The sequence below is a fragment of the Phalangium opilio genome, unplaced genomic scaffold, assembly GCF_054372755.1.
Source record: "Phalangium opilio isolate 3A_F unplaced genomic scaffold, DU_Popi_V2 ptg000038l_1, whole genome shotgun sequence".
Lineage (NCBI taxonomy): Eukaryota > Metazoa > Arthropoda > Arachnida > Opiliones > Phalangiidae > Phalangium > Phalangium opilio.
This window is the reverse complement of record NW_028324161.1, coordinates 5,452,060-5,477,198: the sequence shown is the minus strand read 5'-3', so window position 1 is coordinate 5,477,198 and position 25,139 is coordinate 5,452,060. Positions and strand designations below refer to the sequence as shown.

General features: G+C 38.7%; 1 long non-coding RNA gene across 1 annotated transcript in view; it reads right to left on the bottom strand.

Annotated features, from left to right (window-relative positions):
- LOC149682794 (uncharacterized) overlaps positions 1-25,139 on the bottom strand; it is a 524,355-nt gene that overhangs the window by 403,463 nt on the left and 95,753 nt on the right. The gene's annotated exons all lie outside the window — the stretch shown is intronic.

Below are 25,139 nucleotides of genomic sequence, written 5' to 3'. Positions count from 1 at the left end.
CCAGTGAAAGGGAAAGGGCGTGCGTTACTGATCAGGGATAGATAGCGACCTGAACAAGAGGGGATGTTCACCTCGACATTTTTCATTAAGGGGGAAGACCACTGAAGACAACCCAAAAGTGTTAAGAGTCCAGTGTTCAAAATAATAGCCCCATACGGATAAAATTTTACTCACTTATAGTTTAAACCCTCTCCTAGCGATTAAAATAGTTTTCATTATTTTTAACTCAAAATTTAAGTCAGAATATTTTTTCCCGCTGGTGAAGTTTTGGCTCTTACAATTCAATACCTAATTTTTTGCCCAAAATGTCATTCGAAAGACAATTTTGAGCTGTATCGATTAAAATAAGTTTCAATTAAATCCGTCCACCTGACCTGCGAACACCTGAGAATGTTACGGGAATTTTATCTTTGTATAGCGCAATTTCTTTCATTGACCACCATTACGCGAGTGGTTTGCCCCTCGCGTGACACCGTTACCCCTTTTTCAATAGAAACGCTTGTAATATCTGTAAAGTTTTTTATTGAAACTACAATACCTATAAAACTAGAGCTGTACTTCTCTTCCCTATTGAAATACATTTAGTATAGCTTTGAAGGCACTGAAGTATTCATCTGAAACATGGTGACATTTAAGAGGGTCTGGACTAGGCCTAATGCACAATAAATGTAGCGCTATTCGAAAGAAGGGATAATTTGAGTGTCAGATAAGGTGTGAGAATCACTCCTAAAATGTACACGCAGTTTACGGTTAGTGAATCTTTGCATCATTTTAATACAGTAATGGCAGTGCGTATGCAAACGTCATACTCTTCTCTCTTAGCTCAGTGTCATGACTGTCATCCCCCTACTGGGCGCGTACAGTATCCCCTCTTACAAGAGCGAGCCCAGATGGAGGGATACACAGTCTACGCCCCTCTCTACCGCCACTAGTAGTCAATTTTGTTACAACGAGATTAGTTTTTAATTTATTTAGCACAACTTTTCCTAACCAACTTCGAAATTAAATTGTATATGGCAACAGAGTTAAGTCTTCCTTAATCACCCCTAAGAAAAAAATCAAGTTAATAGAAAACAAAAGACCACCAAGTAAAGTTCTTAGTCGCAATAAGCGCCAACGACATTATAGGAAGAAATATTACGGCAATACCAAGAATCAGACAACGACCACATCTCTTTTCGACGCCAGACCGTTTGTGAGCCAAACAAAATGTAGAGAGGAAGGCTAGCAGTTCAGTTTCACTCGTTACTGGACTAACTCGACTAATTTCAGAGGGCCTGACTGCACTGCAGTTAAAGCTTAGAGAGGGAGAGGAAATATCTCTAGCCCTTGTAGTGGAAGCTATCTATACTTAGAATAATAAAATAACATGAAAATTACTTTAAATTAATCTAAATCGATTAAAACTGGTTGTATGACCATTTCTGACTCCCTTTAATTATTAAAAATCTTTTAGTAAAGTAAATTTTATTTGAACACCCGTGAGAGGGTCAGTGAGGCCTAATTTCAAGAAGGATAAACTAGAATTTTGTTGGTGATAAGCGGGAATAGCCCCGAAATCGACGAGCAACAAAATTCTTTGACGAAGCGAATGAAGCCTTTGTAAATCGCATTCAGTCTCCCGTATATACCCCTCCCCTCGGTAGTTCTGTACAACAAAAGAACTTCAAAATCTCGCTACGGGGGGCCAGCCGACCAGTTTTGCCTTTGCCCTTCGTTCCGCTAGTCTTTATACCAGCATAGAAGGAAAAATTCTACATAGTATGAGAAGTTCAGAGTTTAGCCTATACCCAGATAGGGTGCCCTCTAGGAATTAAGTATTGAAGCTGTCTAAATTTGAAGTTTTTCTGGTGCAGCTCTTTTATTAGTGGACGGATTTAATTGAAAATTATTTTAATCGATACAGCTCAAAATTGTCTTTCGAATGACATATTGGACAAAACATTAGGTATTGAATTGAAAGAGTTGGACTCGAATAACTACATCCAAAACTTCACCGGCGGGAAAAAATATTCTGACTTAAATATTGAGTTAAAAATAATGAAAAATATTTTAATCGTTAGGAGAAGGTTTGAACTATAAGTCAGTAAAATTTTATCCGTATAGGGCTATTATTTTGGGGACTGGACTCGAACTAAAATGGGCTATTTTGATTACTCTTCAGTTGTCTTCCCCCTTAAAATGTAATATCATACAGTCTACCCGGGTAGACATTTTTATTATCTTCAATAGGGCTGGGTTGGGCCCGGGTAGGCTTTTTTGTGATCTTCAATAGGGCAGGGCCGGGCCCGTGTAGGCTTGTTTGTGATCTTCAATAGGGCAGGGTCGGGCCCGGGTAGGCTTTTTTGTGATCTTCAATAGGGCAGGGTCTGATAAAGATTTATCTAAACGCGCGGTCCGACCCAACAATTTAGCGTTGCGAAAAATTCAACTCAGTCTCACGAGTTTCGGGTGGGGCAGTGGGAGGAGGGCGCGTCAAACTAACCCACAATGTATGGGAATCGACCATTTCGATGAAATAAAGAGGTAAAGACATGTGGGTCAAACGTTTCCTTCCATCTCACTTTATGGTGCCTGCGCCGTCCTCTATTAATATATTTTTTGAAAAATCCACTGGATTTTTCATCGTGGTTTAAACCGGTTTAATCCAGGTGGATAAAACCGGACTGGATACCAGCGTGCCAACCCTGGGCCTAGTAGAATTAAATGACTATTATGAAAAATTCAAGAAATAACTCAAATTTTCACAATAATGTTAACTTTTCAATAACACAGTAGTTTTCTGATAAAAAAATATTTTCGGGTAAAACGTCTCTTGAAATACAGCGGCAGAAGCTTATAGCCTCAATCTGGAAGTTTCCCTACTTGGAAGCTATAACTGGGCTAGTTACTAGTTTCTCATGTGATGATTAAGATAAAAGGAGTACGTATTAAAAACGTCAGTAATGGCGTCACGAGAGATTATATGTTACACAGTTTATTGTCTCTTCTACAATATTAACTGTACTACTGCAGGCAGTGAGATAAATGTTTTGCTCCGTCGGGAAAGAGTAGTGTTGAGTGTCTTTTGGTCAACGACTTTGAGAGTGCATCTGATAGGTAAAGTTGCTCAAGTACAAAAAAACATATTTAAGCTAATTATTGGAAAACGTAACAGAAGAAAGATAGAAACTAAAATTTTTGTGGCCAATAATTTGCTTGAGAATGAAACTTTTCATTTAAAAAGTAGCCTGAAAAGAAGCTTTGGCATAAATTATTAAAAAAATTTGTAAATTAAACTGAAGCCTCTCATGCAGTTAAAGTCAATAGCCTTTAACAAGAGACATTATAAGAGAGTATAATACTAGATTTAACTTTAGCCCTGCTATCTACCTCGCTTGAGGGTCGTCCTGATTTTTACCCCACCCCCTAAAACTTCAAGTAGCCAATCAGAGGTTAGATATTGGGTTTTTGGAAAGTAGCCCCGCTCAAAGGATCCTGGGAGAGAGAGAGCTACTTCTCGCCCGCCTCTAAGCCTGAAGTCTGTTTTGCGGGAACTATTTTTCTCTCTCTTAAAGCTGTGAGGAGGCTATCCTGGGAGGGAAGGTCTCGATGCTAGAGGGGTAGAAATCTAATCCCTCAATGAGCCGCAGCACTCGGAGGCAGAATTATTATGCTCCCTTGTATTTTCTTTTGCCTTTAGATTGTGAGTTCGAGCGACTGTTAAATTAATTGTAGTTTTTGAAATCGAAAAATTCATTAGAGACATCCATTTCAGAAGCAAATCCGTTGTCATGGTATTAACAGTAGGTGCAATATTATTGGAAGCTACTGTAGGACATTTTAAAACCCAATCAGATGACTGAGAAATTATTATTATGTCGCGACATCTCGCATAGATAGAGATTAGGCTCGAGAATAGGTGCTTATCCTCTTTTCACCACAAATCGCAGCATAGGCATATGTTTCTGCCTATTAAAAGAAGTGGATGTATTCCTGCCTCATATGTATAATAAATTCTATATTAGATCCAATATGGCGTTTATTTAAACTTGGACCCATATCCTTTTAGTAAAGTGAAAACATATTTTCGTTGATATGCTTACTAAAGTGAAGACAATTTTGCTTCTAATTTATTTTCTTTTGAACCAAAAATATCCGTCGAAGGCACGTACAGAGCGTGTAGACAAAACTCTAGACTGCAGCAGCATTTATGAATGTAAAATCTTATCATGACCCTTAACCTTTTACCTGAGGACAGCCGCTTGGTTCCAGAAGTCAAATTTTTTAGGTTATTAATTCCGTTCATCTAGTATTGGCATTTATTTTCTCTTTCGTTTATATAACAAATCTATATTTTTTGTTTGTTCTAGGTTTTCTTTTTGTATTAACAACACATTTTATTACAATTGAACTTTACGCTTCTAAGGACTGACGACTCGTTAGCATTCATGACCAAGCAAGAAAACCACCTGGACGTTATCTACAAATGTCTCTTTCGTGACTTCTATGTCACAAATTACACCCTCGTTCCTACCAAGCAGTGCAGAAGGTTTTCAAATCTGATCTTTCCTATAGTGTTGTACAGGTTATTTTTGAAAAGCACAATAAAGGGAGCAAAACCACCCTGTGAACCATTGCCCGAAAGCGCAATGGCAATAATAGCAATCACAATATGTTCCCGAAAATAAGGGTATACTCCCACTGAGTCACTGAACAAATTTTTATGATTTTACGATCATTTACGTATGCCACCCATGGAACGAGTTCTAGAAAAAGGCTGAATCTCTTACCTTTATGGTATTACAACATCGTTAAGGACGTAGTCAAAAATCATTGAGTACTAAGAACAAACAACAGATGTCTCTGATTTTCATTGCATGTGTCTTATTATTTATGAGAGTAAGATCATCCTTCTATCCCTTCAAACCTCCTATATTCACTAACGGTAGCCCATAAACTATTATCCTCCGGTGTGGGGGGGGACTATGAAAACCTTAACCCTCAGATCAGGGAGGAAAGAGGTAAGATGAAGTAGACATGATGATGGGCAACGGGCGGCAATGATTCTCCCAGTGTACCTTGCGCACGCCCATATCCTATTGTGATGATCATTTTAAAAAGCATACCGAATATTCACAAAACGTGACGAGGAGATGATATGAAATTTATGTTTTCCAGTGCTTATGTATCTACAGGATACGAACCTTGCATCACAGTAGGTGTAGCATGGAGTCATCAACTTAATGTTTCTAGGTAATATGCAGGCAAGATTAAATTAATTCCACCAAGTACTAAAGTAGTAAATGAACTTTGATATTTCAGTTCAGAATTGCCGTTAGGGCTTGTAATAAACCAATATTCATTAACTTCTTACTCTTCTTATATAAAACTAAACTGTATGTTTTAACAGAGTTTGTGTTTGGAGTTGATTCTGTGTATTCAAGCGATGGCTCCTACAATGTTTTGGGATATGGATTGGACATTTTTGTACACAGTGCATTTGCTATAGGAACTCGTAATGTACGCTCTTTCTTCGTGACATTTGGTAAAGAATACAAGATTATTTTCCAAAAGGTTCGTTTTTGTGATTTAACGCATACAAATATAGTCCTCGTAAGGATATAAAATGATAATATTTCATTTGTAGTAGTAACAATCAAAGATATCCCTTTAAACTGGCACTTTCCTTGCCTATTAAATATTGAACCGACCCATTCAAGTATGGTAGACTTATTTTAAAATGAATAAGGAACAGATGTCAAATAGCGTTGTGTTTTTCTACTTCTAATATTGTGTTTGTGAATAGAACACCCTGGATAAATTAGTCCCTTCACGGATTAATAATTAGCTCAGTTTTTAGCGCTATAGCTTCTCGGTTTTTCATTGGAAAGGCTTTTTACCTCTAAGAACAATACACTTTTAGTAGTAAACAACGAGGCAGAAAATCATAATACTCGGATTCAGATAACCAACACACTTTTCGTAGTACACAATCACTAAACTATAATTCCCATAACCAATACACTTTTAGTAGTACACAATCGTTATACTACGATTCTGATAGCCTTCTGAAAAATAAAAACATTTTCACATTTTAAAATGTTATAAATGGTTTTTATTTTTCATTTTCCTATGTTATATTTAAGATCAAAATCAATCAACGTGATTTTTAGTTATCACAATAGGAAAAGCATTCAATGCGAATGATCACACTGAAAATCTAAACTTATACATTTTTGAGAATAGTTTGTATGTTTGTTTTTTATGCGTGGTTAATATCATTAACACTATTGGAAGGTTTTCGAGGTGGTTCGGTTGAGTTCCTCAATGTTGGATCACCACAAGAACCCTACTTATATGTTTAACCATGAGTTAATAATATGTTAGCTCCCTATAAGTTACTCAGGCTCCATAGGCGTAATGTATCCAGCGATTTCTTCTCATTTCGCCCGCGCGGAAAAATTCCGAATGTTGGGCTCTCTCTTGTCGAAACAAAAAAAAAATCCCGCTCGTACGGCTCCTCGACCTGGAGTCGTCGGCTGCTTTTTCACTAAGGGAGTGTTTTAGTCGTGAATGTTTATGTTTTAACAATTTAACATTAAATCATGGCGTTTGTATCAGTACTGAGACAAAAAATGCAGGAACTCAATGCAATTTGCCGATATTGATAAAGAATGCTAAAGATATGAGTTGTTATTGTGACTTGAAACCAGAAAATTATACCACTGAGCTAAATATCCAATCCACTGATCTCTTAACTGTTTTCTTAACCGAGGCTTCTGAGCGAAATATTCGGCTGCTTAAAAATAGCTCCTATATCATTGGCTAGCTTCCACTACACGCGCTTCCGGGGAAAAACCGGAAAGAAGAGTAAATAAGATTTTCGTTCACGTGGCGGCCGCAGACGTCGCATATAATTGGGAAGCCGGCGGCGCGGGAGAAAACGCTGGAGTATAAAAATGAATTGTCTGAGTAACTTATAGGGAGCTAACATATTATTAACTCATGGTTTAACCCCGTATGAGCACCTTTTTTTACGTTAAAAACTGTATAACACTCGAGCAACAAGTCTGAACAGGATAATTATTTTCTGTAAAACAAAGAAGAGGGAAAAAAAGCGATGTCTAAAAATGGTCATTAAATTTTTAGACAGTTGTTCAAGCACTAAAACCTCCCTATGCAACTAAATGCTTTAAGTACCAAGAATTGCATAAGATGAATGGGGACTTTAGCGCCATTAGTTCAGAGGTACAAATACAAATATTTTAGACCTGAATATTTCATGAAGAGTTTTAACATTGATTTAACTCAGACTTGTTACTATGATTACTTATGGACAAACTTCAACCAAACTTGCGGGTGCATACCTTCTCCTCTACCATTAATTGCCAATTATACGACCTGCAACAAAACTCAAAAAGGTTTGTGTAAGATGCAAAAAAAGAGCTTACGATAGCGTTTCTTCACACCGTAACATTTGCGTTCTAGAATATTGTTTCATAAAGAACAATATCAACTCTTTTAAAAATGAGTGTCACAGTCGCTGTCCCGTGTCATGCAGGTATTTGAAATATTTAATTCCTTTTATAAAGTGCTTTTCTAAAAACAAAAAATATCACTTTCCAGAGGAGAATATATTGACTACATCATTGTTGAAACGAATGGATTTCGCAAGTAAGGAATATTTTTTTTAAACTTCAATATATGTGGGTGCTGCCTTTGAATCGAGTGGGTAGTGACTAGCATATTAAAGATACACCATACCAAAGAGAAAATAGATGAAGAGTGCAAGCTCCCCCTTTCATAAGCGTAAATCACTTTATTGCCCCTAAATAAAACTAGTGGATGGCGTAAAGGTTTAGTCCGACTACTTGTTTACGGCTGGGCGCGCCTTTTTCCCCCATTTCCCCCTTTTTTTCCCCGTGCGGAATTCGGAAATTTTTAAAAAGTACTCAGTATCATATTTAGGTGGCTCTGTACCGTGGAAGTGGAAGAATTTTAATTATTTATGAAATTATTTTCCTCCTCGACCGGTTTCGATCCCACACCATCGCACAGAACTTTCACTCCACGGATCGAAGACTTTACGCTCTCAACCGTCTAGCCATATTGACGAGCTCGAGTTATGTTGCTTAAACCTAGCATCTCTCTCACGTCGGCGGCCGGCGCGTTCCTCTCACGTGTTGCTTAGTTGGGGCAGGGAGTAGAGAAATTTGCTCGAGGCGGCGAGTCTCGCGTTTCCATGGTAACGCGCCTATACAACTATACATGCCCAGAATTGAAATCTTTTGGCGGGAAATTCGCGAATGGTAGATAGCTAGGCAGTTTAAAACGGGTAGCGCTACAATTATAAAATACGTCGTGTTTTTTGCATTAGGTTTACAAAATTATTTTAGGAATTGTACTCGTCGGAAAGTCTGAAATATAATAAAAACTAAACACATTTTTAAAGTAAGAGATATTTGACTTGTAAACCTGTAAAAAAGTGTATATTTAAGTGTATATTTACGCGCTTAATTTTCTGTTTACTTCATTTAATATACTTCTAAATTTTTCCACACCTTTGTAATATGAAAATAGAAAGTACAAATTTTACCAAAACCCATTTCAAAGGTGTTTCACCCTGTTTTCAAGTAAATCTCTACCTCTTTATCAGCCGCTAACCTCGACGCATAACGCGGCGTCCAACAACCAACTCCCATCCGCTGGAGCCGTAATCCAGACATCAAATCCGACGCATAACTCGGCGTCCAACAATCAACAATCACCTTCAGGAACTTTAATAAATCACCAAGTTCCGGGCAACCTGCCCAGTCACCAAATCATGGCACCGCAACCGCAACAAATCACCGCGGGAAGCTTATCAAGCTACAACGGTAGCGAGGTGAAACTACCAACGTACACGGTCCCAATAATTCGAGGGGATCACGCAAAATGGAACGTCTTCGGGTCCAGATTCAAGTCAACAGTAGACAATAACCAACGACTTAGTAAGGTCGAAAAACTTATATATTTAAATTCATTTTTGGAAGGGGAAGCCTTTGAGGCTATTGATGGTTTAATAGAATGCGATGAGTCGTATGACGAAGCTGTCAAATTGTTAAAACGTAGATTTGATAAGAGTAGAATTGCCATTCATACATACATGAATAACCTAAAGAGTATTCAGCCGGTAACCAGCTCGAGCGACATAGATGGTCTTCGTTCAATGTTGAATACTTGCGAAGTAAATCTACGTTGTCTCAAGGCCCTTAATGCTAATATAGTAGCACACACATCTTTTCTATGCCCCACACTATTAGAATGCATGCCAGATGATATTAGGACTGCTTTTTGCGTAAAAAAAGGCTATAGTGGAAATAGCGATTGTTTAGGCGCGGACGAGCTAATCGCATTCCTTACGGAACAAACCGAGAGTAGGGAAATGGCACGTTTGCTTAGTAATAAGAAAAATGCCACGGGAAAACCCGATCATGCTAAAAGGATGAAAAATCAAAAGAGAATGGAAAACCATTCTCAAGATAGGAAATGGGGTGGGGGGAGATCTCTAACGAGGCATCAACCCTCAGCTTCGGCGCTTGTAGTAACCAAAAGAAGTAACTATGACAAACAAGTAGCTAACATTTATTGCATATTTTGCAAGACCGATAACCATAAGACACCCAATTGCACAAATCACACCCTAGAGGAAAAGAAGCTCATAATTAGAGATAGTGGTCGCTGCTTTGTATGCCATAGATTAAGTCACACTTCAAAAGATTGCATGTCACCAATCAGGCTTGCGGGGGAAAACACAATTACGCCGTTTGCGACAAAAATCCTGCAAATATCGAAGATAAATCGGAGGCGAATCAAAGTTAACCAGTGGTCACCACTACCGTCCCCATAGAAACAATGGGAAGGGCGGTATTTCTTCAGACAGCGTTAGCCTTAGTCAGGGATCCCCAAAATCCGCAAAATCAGGAAGTGGCTAAATGTTTACTAGATGGGGGAAGCCAGGTATCGTTTGTTAAGGAAGAATTTTCTAGAAGGATGAACTTGCCAGTAGTAGGTTATCAAGATATAGATGTGTATCATTTTGGGGATAAAGAGCCTATACAAAAGAAAGCTAGGAGAGTAGTTGTAACCTTGCAAAACAGGGAATTTCCCGAGCGAAGCCAACAAATAGTCGCTTTAGAGACACCCTTTGTTTGTTACGCTAGCAAAGACTCTGATAACAACAATAATAACCAAATTAGAGGTTTAATGAGATCTCAAAATCTACAACTAGCAGATGATGTAAAATTTGAAGGCCCAAAGTCAAGAGCGATAAAAAATGACATTGACTTTTTAGTTGGAGCAGATTATTATTGGGAACTCGTAACGGGAGACACTGTAAGGTTAGGGCCCGCGTTAGTAGCCACCGAAACAAAATTGGGTTGGTGTATTCAAGGGCGCGAAGGAGAAAACAATAACGAAAATGTGGCGTACAACTCGAGCACCACAATGTTAGTATCCATAGGTTTAAAACGATTGGACGAAACTCTCAGTAAATTTTGGAGTTTAGAAAGCCTAGGATTAAATAAGGGGGAAATTAAAGAAAACAGTAAAGATAGAACAGTCACAGAGTTCTTGAATAATGTCACTCACAATGGAGAAAGATATTGCGTAAAATTGCCCTGGGAAACTAGCAAGGAAGTACTCCCCGATAATAAGGCAGCCGCTGAGAAAAGAATGCGCTCCTTAGTTAAAAGATTTCATAAAGATAAACAGTTTTATGAACAATACAAAAGGGTTATAACCGATCAGTTAGAAAAGGGAATCGCTGAAATTGTCCCATCAGATCAATTAGAACTTAGGCCACCTGGTACCTATTATATGCCACACCAAGGAGTATATAGGGAGAAGGCAGTAACCACTAAATTACGTGTGGTGTTTGACGCATCGTCACACGCTTATGGGGTGCCGTCATTAAACAATTGCCTATCAACAGGTCCTAATCTAAATCCAGACCTTCTACAATTACTCCTTAAATTCAGAAACAACAAAATCGCGATAGTCGCGGATATAGAGGGAGCATTCTTACAAATAGCACTAGATGAACCCGACAAGGACTCAGTTAGGTTTCTGTGGGTTAAGGAGAAGGACGGTGAAATAGTACCAGATGAGTTTGAAACCTTAAGAATGACCCGATTACCATTTGGATCAGGTTCTAGCCCATTTCTCATGACATGTACCGCAAAATACCACGCGCAAGAGGCAAAAAACGTGGAAGAAAATGTCAGGGAGAAAATAAAAAGGGATGTTTACGTAGATGACATGACAACAGGAGAGGACAGTGTTGAGGAAGCCCTAGCCACATCCATTGGATGTTTAAAATTAATGAAAGGCGCGGGAATGCGGTTTCGCAAATGGGGAACCAATGTTCCAGAACTCAGGGAAGAGTGGGTAAAACAACTAGGGGAAGGTGGGGAGCCAATGTTTGAACAAGTAGACAAACAGATGCTCACAGTGTTAGGACAAAAATGGGACACTCAGGATGACACCTTTGCCATAGATATTTCAAGCCTACTAAACATGCAAGAGAATTCAAAATTTACAAAAAGACAAATTTTGAGTTATGTTTCCCAACTATTCGACCCAATGGGTTTTTTAGCACCATTCATTATCCGTGCAAAAATGCTCTTTCAAAGTTTATGGGAAAGTAAAATGGGCTGGGATAACGAGTTACCCGTGGAGTTGAAAGAACCGTTTCAAGCTTGGTTCCAGGAATTAGCAGACTTGCAAAACCTCAAAATTAATAGGCATTATTTCAACACGGAGTCGCAAGATGATGTAACGAAAAAAGAGTTGCATATATTTTGCGATGCTAGTAAAAACGTAGGAGTATCCTTTGTGGCCGCTAAAACGAGAGTCACACCCATCAAAGAAGAAACATTGACAATTCCCAGACTGGAATTGATGGCCTGCCTGTTAGGAGCGCGCTTGGGAAGTTACGTTAAAGGTTCCTTTAATAGCACACCAATTGAAACTTACTATTGGACCGACTCGAGCATAGCTATAGGTTGGATAAACAGTAACCCTAACAATTGGAAACAATTCGTTAGCAATAGAACAACAGAAATTAGGGATCTAACTGAAACAAAAAAACTGGTCTCATTGTCCAGGGGTTGACAATCCCGCCGACCTGCTTTCTAGAGGCATCTCTGCTGTAAATTTGATAAATAGCGAAATTTATTGGAAGAGAGCCCCTTGGTTAAAATTAGCAAGGGAAAACTGGCCACAAGGGGAATTAAATCAGGTCCCATATGAATCGGCAGAAAGGGAAAGACGCCAATTAACACTAACAGTGACAGCTGCAGAAAGCTAAAGCCTACATAACTTAATAGATCTAAACAAATTCTATTGTTTAAAAAAGGCATTCAGAGTAACAGCTTATGTATTGAGATATATCGACATCAAAATAAAGGGTGCAAAGGGGCGGTTGGGTCCCTTTAGAGCCGAAGAAATTGAACAGGCGGAATTGTTGTGGGTGAAAGCTTCCCAAGCCTTAGATTTCCAACCAGAGTTAAGGTCCCTAAAAAAGGGGGAAACGGTCAATAAGGGTTCAAACCTTGCAACCTTAAAACCAATTTTAAACGATTCTGGTGTGATTTGTGTTGGAGGTCGAATGGAAGAATCGAACCTAACTTATCGAGAAATGCATCCGATAATCTTGTCTAAATCTTCAAGATTATCAAAATTACTAGTAATACAAGTTGGGAAAACCAAAATATTACCTCTCCGAGTCAAGAGGTCTACTACTACAAAGTTATTTACCTAGATATGGAATTATTTCTCTTTTTTTGAAGTAAAAATTTACGAAATATTGAAGCAGTATTCCAAGCATAGCGAATATACAGTAAAGCAGACGACATTTTACTTCCAATAAGGATAAATCTTGGACACATGGAAATCAGTTAATGGCAAAAAGAACAGGAAATGAAGTCTACGCTTCAGCTGTTTACCATATTCTGATAGCTACATTCACAACTGTTTAGCAGTGTAAACACTATCGTCTCGTCTCACCTCAACAATATTCTTAGTTTGCCAACATGAGTGTTAACGTTAAATAATACCAAAGATAAATTGTAGCTAGACGCACTGATAGTCAATGCGCACCATAAAGAAAATAAAAACTCTGTAGCTTAGCCCTACTAATCTAATTGCCACCATCATCTTTTCTTCTATTATAAAATCTTAACCTGATTAATTAAGAGTGTATTTAACTTTCGGCTCACTCTGAACCGTTGATGTCTCTTCATTTCAGACACGAAAATCAAAACCCAAAGCTTACTTCACCTCAGGCCTCAATTATTTACTCTATATTTCACTAAGCTTATTGCAAGTAATACTAGATATGCCCGCCGGAGTCTAGATCTTAGCTTTCTTCATGAAATTACTAAACCAAGGATTATTCTATATACAGATGTAGTATAGCTTAAGTAATATATAAACAGCCATTTCAAATAATAATATTAAAAAAATTCTTTGGAATATCAAAATGAAACAGAGCTTTAAAGCTACAAAAGCACTAAATGCATCATAATTACGAAAAATATTTCATCATATTCACTTTTATATTAAGGATAAAGGGAATATTATGGTTCTGCAGGATTTCTTTACACATCAAAGCAAAACGAATTTCTAACGCAGCGCACTGCGGCACTAGTGTAATAACGGACGGACACACACAGACAATAACATAGACTGCTTTTTAACTCTTTCCGTATTAATTTTGAATTGAGAAACAAGATTATCTTAAATATTAAAATAAATATAATTAATATTTAATATTTTTTTCGTTAGTTATTCGCCTTATTGAACGTTACATCGCTTTAAAAAAGAACAATTAAACATTCTTGAGATACTTGACTAATATTGGCGTTTGAAATGAAGCATACGCCGGTTGCTTCGCCTTACTAAAATAGGTAGTATATAAAGGATTCGAACCGCAGCTGTAGATAAGAACATCGCAATTGCGTGAACCTTGGAGGAAGACCCCTCCATTGGAAGGCTAGACGTTTCTCGTAACCCTAGCCGATCACCGCGTATGTCTTAACCTTAAGGATGATGGTGGTGTTAGAAGCCAGGTGTACAGACTGGTGTCCATGTGGGATGGACAAAAACAAAGACCAGAAGATGGTGGTGTTAGAAGCCAGGTGTACAGACTGGTGTCCATGTGGGATGGACAAAAACAAAGACCAGAAGATGGTGCTGTTAGAAGCCAGGTGTACAGACTGGTGTCCATGTGGAATGGACAAAGACGAGAAGGTGGTGGTGTTTAGTAGCCAGTAAGTAGAAACTGGTGTCCATGTGGAATGGGCGAAAGACTAGAAGATGGTGCTGTTAGAAGCCAGGTGTACAGACTGGTGTCCATGTGGAATGGACAAAGACGAGAAGGTGGTGTTTAGTAGCCAGTAAGTAGAAACTGGTGTCCATGTGGAATGGGCGAAATACTAGAAGATGGTGGTGTTTAGAAGCTAGTAAGTTCAGACTGGTGTCCATGAGGGGTGGACAAATGAACAGAGTTGTTAGACAGGCAATGGAGTAATAGCCTGTAAGTGGAATACAATTTCCGGGACTGTAAATGCGGTCTGGAAATTGAATACACGTTTGCTCCGATTTGCAAACTGCGAACGCGGTCACGTGGGTATAACAACGGACAGACAGACAGACAGACAGACACGTCGAAATTAGAACCTCTCCGTGACATACGTCACTCGGAGAGGTAAAAAAGCCATATAGAAGTAGGGCATGGAGGAATCAGCAATACTTTCACGCAACTTAGAGAAAGGTATTGGATTCCCAGTGGGAGGCAAATTGCGCGAACTGTAGTAAAAAATTGCCCCACGTGTAAAAAAATAAACGCAAAGCTAGGTGATGCCCCGATAGCTCCCCTACCTAAAGATAGAATGGAGGAATCTCCACCCTTTTCTATTATAGGTCTAGATTTCGCTGGACCTATCTTAGTTAAGGAATTAGATGCAGCAAAAAAGGCAGATAAATCAAAAAAGGTTTACGTAATGAGGAAAACCTATATTTGTCTCGCAACATGTGCCGTAACAAGGGCAGTCCATCTCGAGCATGTTCCCTCACTCTCAACGGATGAGTTTCTAATGGTATTTAGACGAATAATAGCTAGAAGAGGGTTACCAACAATTGTTTATTCCGACAATGCAAAAACCTTTACAAAGGCAAACACAGACTTAAAACTCATCTGGCAAAATTTAAACACAAAAAAATTTGAGGAATTCTTCACTAACCGTGGAATAAAATGGAAATTCATTGTGGAAAGGGCGGCGTGGTACGGAGGGTGGTGGGAACGTTTGGTTCGATCAGTTAAAATTTCATTAAAAAAGACCCTTGGCCACGCCTCTCTCACCTACACAGAATTAGAAACCACACTGCTCGAAACTGAGGCAGTAATTAACTCGCGACCCCTAACCTATGTTTATAACGATAACAATGAGCCCCATCCCTTGTCACCGGCTGAATTCTTAATTGGTCGGAGAATAACGGCATTGCCGCCAATGAGCTTCAAAAGGATATCAATACCAGTGTCGCGAGAAGAATTAGTAAAACGTCAAAAATACAGAGAAACAATCATACAAAAACTATGGACTCGATGGCGCGCTGAATACTTAAAAGAACTGCGGTCTGCTCATCACTCAAAAAACGTCACAAGTGCGAAAGAAATAAAATTAAACGACGTAGTGTTAATACATGACGACAAGCTTCCTCGGCATATGTGGAGCTTGGGCGTCATCGAAGAAGTAATAAAAGGACGTGACAAACTAATAAGATCATGCAGAGTTAGAACAAAAAATGGAAATAAAATAAGACGTTCCGTGCAACATCTCTGCAATTTTGAGATCAGTGATTAACCGCGTAAACCATGGTGATACTCATAAGTATCACGTGGGGAGTGTAAAAAAGTGTATTTAAGTGTGTATTTACGCGTATAATTTTCTGTTTACTTCATTTAATATACTTCTAAATTTTTCCACACCTTTGTAATATGAAAATAGAAAGTACAAATTTTACCAAAACCCATTTCAAAGGTGTTTCACCCTGTTTTCAAGTAAATCTCTACCTCTTTGTATCCCTTCAACGGGTTTTTTTATCTTAAACCTCTCTTCAAATTCTAAAATGTGTAGTATTAAGCCTACACCGGGGAAACCTCGGGACAATTCTCTCGGTCCCCGGTAAAGATTCTTGACGCCGATGGAAAATCTTTTGACGTCATCGGGAAAGGTTCACGGTCGAGATCATGACCTGGTCAGGGTAGCCAGGGAGCACGGCCAAAGGTAACAACGAAGCCGGCTCTCTGGCGACACTGGCCAAGGTGAATCCCCTATAAGTACAAGGATTCATCCTTTTGTAAATCAGAACTTCACCCAACTAGCTCCGAGAACCTCGCCCTTTTTAATCCTGCGTACCCAAACCAAAGGGACGTAAAAATCTATATAAATAGTTAGATATTGTTACTTTTTGTACATCTTAGTAACTTGGAATACCAATCCAAGAGTGTAAATAAAGTTTTCGTTATTAATTTGTTTAAAATGAGGTTTCTCCTGAAGTTTTCATTTCATACACGGAAGTTTTATTACAGTCCTAGACTTGTTTCAGTCCGAGTCTAAAGACTTAATCGCTCTCCCCAAAGAACCATAGAGGAAGACTTAAATTAAATCAGCAGCTTAGTAATCGCAAATTCGGAATACGGGCAGCTCTTTCTTCAAAACCAAAAGAAATTAATACCGTAGTCTCTGGAGAGTGTATCAGGGAAACCTCTGTAACTAAGCAAGTTTATGATATTACCATCTCTGTAAGTGTTCGAATTAAATAAATATATATTTATATTGCAAGTGCTTCTAGACATGCACATTTTTGAGATTAACTATACCTGTACATTTAATTTGGGAATTTAGGTTTTGGGATAAGATAAAGTCTAAAAACTTATTTTTTCTCTTTAAGCGTGTTACAATTTTGGACAAACAAAAGTATTGGCATTCGCAATAAAATCTTTCTATTAACGTTTGATTACTCAAATAATCCTAATAATAATAAATTTTACGAAGCACAAGCACTTTCTAAGGTTCTTTGCACTTTTCATTAACAAATTTTGACAATGAAAAATTATCATTTCAAGTTTAAATTTGCCTAGAAACGATAATGATAATTTATTTAATTAACTCTTAATTGGGTTCTTTTCAGTTATATGTTTGTCAAAGACAAAATATCGTTTCAAGTTTAAATTTACCTATAAACGTTGATGATAATTTATTTAATAAACTCTTAATTTTAACTAATAAGAGTAATGAATTACTAATCATCACTTATGATCACTAACTTTAAGAAAAAAGAGTTCAATATTATTTTTATAAACGTAATCAAAATAAGCATTGTTAACATGATAATTCAAAACCTAATACTACAACTCCACATTAAGTAATGAGTTTAGAAATAAATGTACTTGTTTCTCTCACCAGAAGGAAAACCATTATCTAGACATCAAGAAACAATATCAATATCATCATCCCATTCGTAAACGCAACAGTTATGAACTAAATTTCAAAATTTGCAAAAAATTATCTTCGAACTCACTTCCTTGCAGATTGCAGACGCTTTTCTATGCCTAGCAGCCTACCGGCGTTTCTCTATTGTAGCGTCATCTACGTACAGACTGTTAAAAAAGTCTTTGCACGTTGCGTTTTTCGCACATATTTTACTATATTTCAAAAACTATTCAAGCTAGCGCTCTGGAATAAAGTGCGTTATAAAAGTCTTGCATTCCTCTTTCATATTTTACCCGTTCCACAGTTGTCCTTTGCATACTTAAGCCGGAAACCGGAAATGTCAAAATTATCAACTTTGAAAATATTGGATTCTCGAGGATATAAATGCGATTTTCGGATTCCTTGGGGTCGATTCATATTTGAAAAGTGTTTAACAAATTCAATTCGGATGAATAGGTCACGAGTAATCACCCCTGCAACAAAAATCAACTGCGGGGACAGTACGAATTTTAACTAGCTGGACGGTTTTTTGGATCGCCTGATTTGTGACTTTAGACCCTACCCTATAGTGCGAAATGTCCGCCCAGATAAGTGTCTTGCTATCCCAACGTTTACTACGGTTGATTGCAAAATGCACTTAATGGATACAAAATCGGTAAGCGAATAGACAAGAAATATGCAATCAAACGGTCAGAAAATAGCCGGCGAATGAACTCAAAATTGGTAGTCTAGTGGACACGAATTTGGTAGTCTAGAGGACACGGAATTTGCAAGCAAACTGTCAGAAAATCGGCAAGCGGATGGACACGAAATCAACTGGTAAACGGTTATGAAATCGAAAATAACGGCTGGCTAAGGGACACGATATCGGCTGGCGAATGGACACGATATCGGCTGGGGAATGGACACGATATCGGCTGCGGAATGGACACGATATCGGCTGGTGAAATGGACACGATATCGGCTGGTGAAATGGACACGATATCGGCTGGCGAAATGGACACGATATCGGCAGGCGAAATGGACACGATATCGGCTGGCGAATGGACACGATATCGGCTGGCGAATGGAGACGATATCGGCTGGCGAATGGAGACGATATCGGCTGGCGAATGGAGACGATATCGGCTGGCGAATGGAGACGATATCGGCTGGCGAAATGGACACGATATCGGCTGGCGAAATGGGCATGATATCGGCTGGAGAATGGACACGAAATCGGCTGGCGAATGGACACGATATCGGCTGGCGAAATGGGCACGATATCGGCTGGCGAATGGACACGAAATGGCCTGGCGAATGGACACGAAATGGGCTGGCGAATGGACACGATATCGGCTGGCGAATGGAGACGATATCGGCTGGCGAATGGAGACGATATCGGCTGGCGAATGGAGACGATATCGGCTGGCGAAATGGACACGATATCGGCTGGCGAAATGGGCATGATATCGGCTGGAGAATGGACACGAAATCGGCTGGCGAATGGACACGATATCGGCTGGCGAAATGGGCACGATATCGGCTGGCGAATGGACACGAAATGGCCTGGCGAATGGACACGAAATGGGCTGGCGAATGGACACGATATCGGCAGGGGAATGGACACGATATCGGCTGGGGAATGGACACGATATCGGCTGGGGATTGTACACGATATCGGCTGGGGAATGGAGACGATATCGGCTTGCGAATGGACACGATATAGGCTGGGGAAATGGACTCGATATCGGCTGGGGAAATGGACTCGATATTGGCTGGGGAAATGGACACGATATCGCCTGGGGAAATGGACACGATATCGGCTGGTAGATGCACGGTTCCAAACCATTCGATCGAAAAATTAATTCGGAGGCCCCACTCGACCGAACTCCCGCACTTTTGCCAACTTTCGAAAAGTGGTAAATAGCTTCAAATGACTGCACTCAACGAAAGTGTGCATTGCTATTTTATCTCCGATAATACAGAGTAGCAAAGAGTTATATTTTCAAACGATTTGAAAGCTTATCTAAATATAAGGGAAAGATGAAATTAGCCATAATCCGTAACATTTTCTTTGATATTATTGTAAAATCATGCTTATAAAGATAGATTTATATTGAAATCTGGGTAAATTAACATGTTACAGTTAGTTCTTGAGATATAATGGATTTTTAAAGAAAGTTTTGCTTGTAGTTCAAATTTACATCAGCAGAATCGTGGAACTTTAGTGGAGAATAAGTTTCGTTATTATTTGGATTTTCTAAACCTTTATTTCAACCTAAATCCTACAATTTGGGCCGTTCACGAAGAGTGTGGGAGTCGTGATCACTTGACGAGCATGCCGCTATCCATTGGCATTAAAGGAAACCACACATTTCAATAAACGTTTATCATTTAAATAGAATAACAGAAGTTTAGAGTGAAAAACGGAACAAATTGAAGAAGTCAAACGTTGACATGATATACTTACAATTCAGATAAATTCCAACAAGCTCGACGACGTTGGAAACTCAAAAATAGAGCAGCCGGCAGATTGTTCCATTATAAGTCTAAATTTAGCACGCGCGAAGCTTAATATATCGTAACTATTGGACTGTCTGATTAGATTTCTGAAATAAGGAAGTCATAGACTTATTATGGGAGAGCCAGGGGAATGTCTCATTACAAGATAAAACCAAGGAAGTCAGGGACTGAAATAAGGGCGGACTGTCTCATGACAATCGTCATGAGACAGTCCGCCGGCTTCTCTATATTAAGTATCGCATTTTCAGTTTCAGTCTGGTTATGAGACAGTCCGCCGGCTTCTCTATTTTAAGTCTCGCATTTTCAGTTTCAGTCTGGTTATGAGACAGTCCGCCGGCTTCTCTATTTTAAGTCTCGCATTTTCAGTTTGTCCGGTTATGAGACAGTCCGCCGGCTTCTCTATATCAAGTCTCGAACTTTCAGTTTTAGTCTGGTTATGTGACAGTCCGCCGGCTACTTTGTATTAAGTGTGGCGCGTTCAAGTTATACTCTTGCTTAGTTAAACGTGCGAGACTTAGAGAAACCGACGGACTGTCTCATAACAAGACTAATACTTGAATAAGCGAGACTTAATATAGAAAAGCTGGCGCACTGTCCCAAAACATGAGTACACTGTAAAAAATTGGGGTTTAAAATGGGTTTTAAAAGGGTTTAATGAACCATTAATGGGTTTAATTTAAGCCACTGCTGGTTTTAAACCGGTGGTGGGTTTTTAATTTTAAACCATTTTTTCAAAAAATGATTTAAAAGTAAACCATTATAATAATGGTTTTTATGAATACTATTGGTAGTGTTCTAGGTAAAAGCCGTTAACAAGTTATTTTACTCGCTCTGATTCGAAACCATTAATAGCTTTATATCATAACAGTACAATTCCTTCCTTTTTCACGATGGTCTATTTGAACACCATTTCTTATGTCCCAAAGTATGGTCTGTTTGCAAGCCATTGTTTCAAGTGTTTTGTTATAGTCTACTTTTAAACCATTATCAGCATAATGAATTCAAATGGCATAATTCTAGTTTCTTGCCATATTTAATCTTTTTTTTTGATATGTACTTATTTAAAATCTCCCCATTTTTTGTCATTGTGCAAATAATATGTATAGTAATGTGTAGTAACATATTTTCAAGCTTTAAAGTGCCTTAAATAACAATATATGCGTTATATAAAGTAAGCATATCTACCCGTACAAAAATTTACGGCTGCATTTTGCTGTTAATTAGATTTTTTTAAAACTGAAATATATTGTAAATAAACTGGAATATTCTGGAATAATACTGGAATAAACCTGAAAAAGGTTCAACTTCAGACAAAATTAAGATGCATTCCAGAGAGCAATGCAGAACATTTTAGACGTTTTGCAGAAAAAATATCTTCCGTTGGAAAACTCGTACAGCAGTATACAAAATGTACTCTAAGAGTCATTAAATAACTACCTTACAGCTAGGGGAAATAGTAACTCCCGTAAGAAATCAGGATGTTTTCAGGCTCATTACAGGTACCTTCCAGATATTTTGTATGCATGTTACAGTCAGAAATTGCTAAGTTTGTAGGATAATTGCAGGCGCGTTTCATATACTTTTCAGGATCATTGGAGGCGCGTTTCCGATACTTTGAAGTAAAATTGCAGGCGCGCTTCATATACTTTTCAGGATCATTGCAGGCGCGTTTCCGATACTTTGAAGGAAAATTGCAGGCGCATTTCAGTTACTGTGTAGGATAATTGCAGGCGCGTTTCATATACTTTGTAGGAAAATTGCAGGCGCGTTTCTGAAACTTTTTTGGATCATAACAGGCGCGTTTCAGACATTTTTCAGGATAATTGCAGGTGCATTTCAGATACTTTTCAGGATTATTGCAGGCGCGTTTCATATACTTTGTACAATAATTACAGGCGCATTTCAGAAACTTTGTAGGATAATTGCAGGTAATTTTCAGATAATTTTTAGGATAGTTGCAGGCGCATGTCAGATAATTTTTAGGATAGTTGCAGGCCCATGGCAGATACTTAGCAGGATAAATGCAGGCGCTTTTCATATACTTTGTAGGAAAATTGAAGGCGCGTTTCAGATACTTTTCAGGATCATTGCAGGTGCGTTTCAGATACTTTTCAGGATAATTGCAGGCGCGTTTCATATACTTTAGGAAAATTGCAGGCGCGTTTCTGAAACTTTTTTGGATCATAGCAGGCGCGTTTCAGATACTTTTCAGGATAATTGCAGGTGCGCTTCAGATACTTTTCAGGATCATAGCAGGCGCGTTTCAGATACTTTTCAGGATCATTGCAGGTGCGCTTCAGATACTTTTCAGGATAATTGCAGGCGCGTTTCATAGACTTTAGGAAAATTGCAGGCGCGTTTCTGAAACTTTTTTGGATCATAGCAGGCGCGTTTCAGATACTTTTCAGGATAATTGCAGGCGCGTTTCAGATACTTTTCAGGATCATTACAGGCGCGTTTCAGATACTTTTCAGGATCATTGCAGGTGCGTTTCAGATACTTTTCAGGATCATTGCAGGCGCGTTTCAGATACTTTTCAGGATCATTACAGGCGCGTTTCAGATACTTTTCAGGATCATTGCAGGTGTGTTCAGATACTTTTCAGGATAATTGCAGGCGCGTTTCATATACTTTAGGAAAATTGCAGGCGCGTTTCTAAAACTTTTTGGATCATAGCAGGCGCGTTTCAGATACTTTTCAGGATAATTGCAGGCGCGTTAATGATACTTTTCAGGATCATTGCAGGCGCGTATCAGATACTTTTCAGGATCATTGCAGGCGCGTATCAGATACATTTTAGGATAATTGCAGGTGCGTTTCAGATACTTTTCAGGATCATTGCAGGCGCGTTTCAGATACTTTTCAGGATCATTACAGGCGCGTTTCAGATACTTTTCAGGATCATTGCAGGTGTGTTCAGATACTTTTCAGGATAATTGCAGGCGCGTTTCATATACTTTAGGAAAATTGCAGGCGCGTTTCTAAAACTTTTTGGATCATAGCAGGCGCGTTTCAGATACTTTTCAGGATAATTGCAGGCGCGTTAATGATACTTTTCAGGATCATTGCAGGCGCGTATCAGATACTTTTCAGGATCATTGCAGGCGCGTATCAGATACATTTTAGGATAATTGCAGGCTCTTTTCTAGAGATGGGCCGATACCAGTTTAAACCGATACCGATATGATCCGATACTTGGGAAACCGATACGTACCGATACCGATATTTTACCCGATCCTTCGATTAAACCGATATCAAACCGATACCGATATGGTATCGGTATCGGCCCATCTCTATAGATGATTCTCGATCCAATTTCGGTACTTGAAACTATAAAACTGGCTTATCTTACGAAAAACCCATTTCAGACACTAGTTACGTTATCCAAAAATAGATGAAAAACTGTGCTGTCTCAGAGTTTAGGTCTTATGGCGTCATCTACTCTCAACATAAGTATTTATTTTCTTCAAAAAATATCGGGTAGAAATATCGGTTCATTTTTAACCGATACCGATATATCGGTTAAGGCCAAATATCGGTACCGATACCGATATGGCATCGGTATCGGCACATCTCTACTCTTTTCATATACTTAGTAGGATAATTGCAGGCGCTTTTCAGATACTTTGTAGGATAATTGCAGGTGCTTTTCAGATAATGTTTAGGATAATTGCAGGTGATTTTCAGATAACTTTTAGGATAATTGCAGGCGCGTTTCATTTACTTTTCAGGATCATTACAGGCGCGTTACAGATACTTTGCAGCATCATTGCAGGTGCTTTTCAGATACCTTTTAGGATAATTGCAGGCGCGTTTCAGATACGTTTTTGGATCATTGCAGGTGCTTTTCAGATACTTTTTAGGATAATTGCAGGCTCTTTTGATATACTTTGTAGGATAATTGCAGGCGCTTTTCATTTACTTTGTAGGATAATTACAGGCGCGTTTCAGATACTTTGTAGGATAATTACAGGCGCGTTTCAGATACTTTGTAGGATAATTGCAGGTGCTTTTCAGATAATGTTTAGGATAATTGCAGGCGCGTTTCAGATACTTTTCAGGATCATTACAGGCGCGTTACAGATTCTTTGGAGCATCATTGCAGGTGCTTTTCAGATACCTTTTAGGATAATTGCAGGCGCGTTTCAGATACGTTTTTGGATCATTGCAGGTGCTTTTCAGATACTTTTTAGGATAATTGCAGGCTCTTTTCATATACTTTGTAGGATAATTGCAGGCGCTTTTCATATACTTTGTAGGATAATTACAGGCACGTTTCAGATGCTTTGTAGGATAATTACAGGCGCGTTTCAGATACTTTGTAGGATAATTACAGGCGCGTTTCAGATACTTTGTAGGATAATTGCAGGTGCTTTTCAGATAATTTTTAGGATAATTGCAGGCGCGTTTCAGATACTTTTCAGGATCATTACAGGCGCGTTACAGATTCTTTGGAGCATCATTGCAGGTGCTTTTCAGATACTTTTTAGGATAACTGCAGGCTCTTTTCATATACTTTGTAGGATAATTGCAGGCTCTTTTCATATACTTTGCAGCATAATTGCAGGCGCGTTTCAGATACTTTTCAGGATAATTGCAGGCGCTTTTCATATACTTTGAAGGATCATTGCAGGCGCGTTTCAGATACTTTGTAGGATAATTGCAGATGCGTTTCAGATACTTCACAGGATCATTGCGGGTGCATTTGAGATACTTGTAGGATAATTGCAGATGCGTTTCAGATACTTCACAGGATCATTGCGGGTGCATTTCAGATACTTGTAGGATAATTGCAGGTGCGTTTCAGATACTTTGCAGGATCATTGCAGGCACGTTTCGGATACATTGCAGTGTCATTGCGGGTTTTCCTATCAATTATTGTGAATCATTCGCCTTATATACCCTAAATTTCCAAAAAATGTAAAAGAGGCTAACGCTTGAGCTCAAACGTCAACAATAGCATAAGTTAATTAAGCCTTAAATTAATAAATATCATTTATATTTATATAAATATTTGAAAATAGCCTCAAAATTGCGTCTCGACTTAGAGGGGTTTATTTTGGATTCCCAACTTAAACTCATGTTTAATATCTACAAAATTCCAAAGCAGTTGAA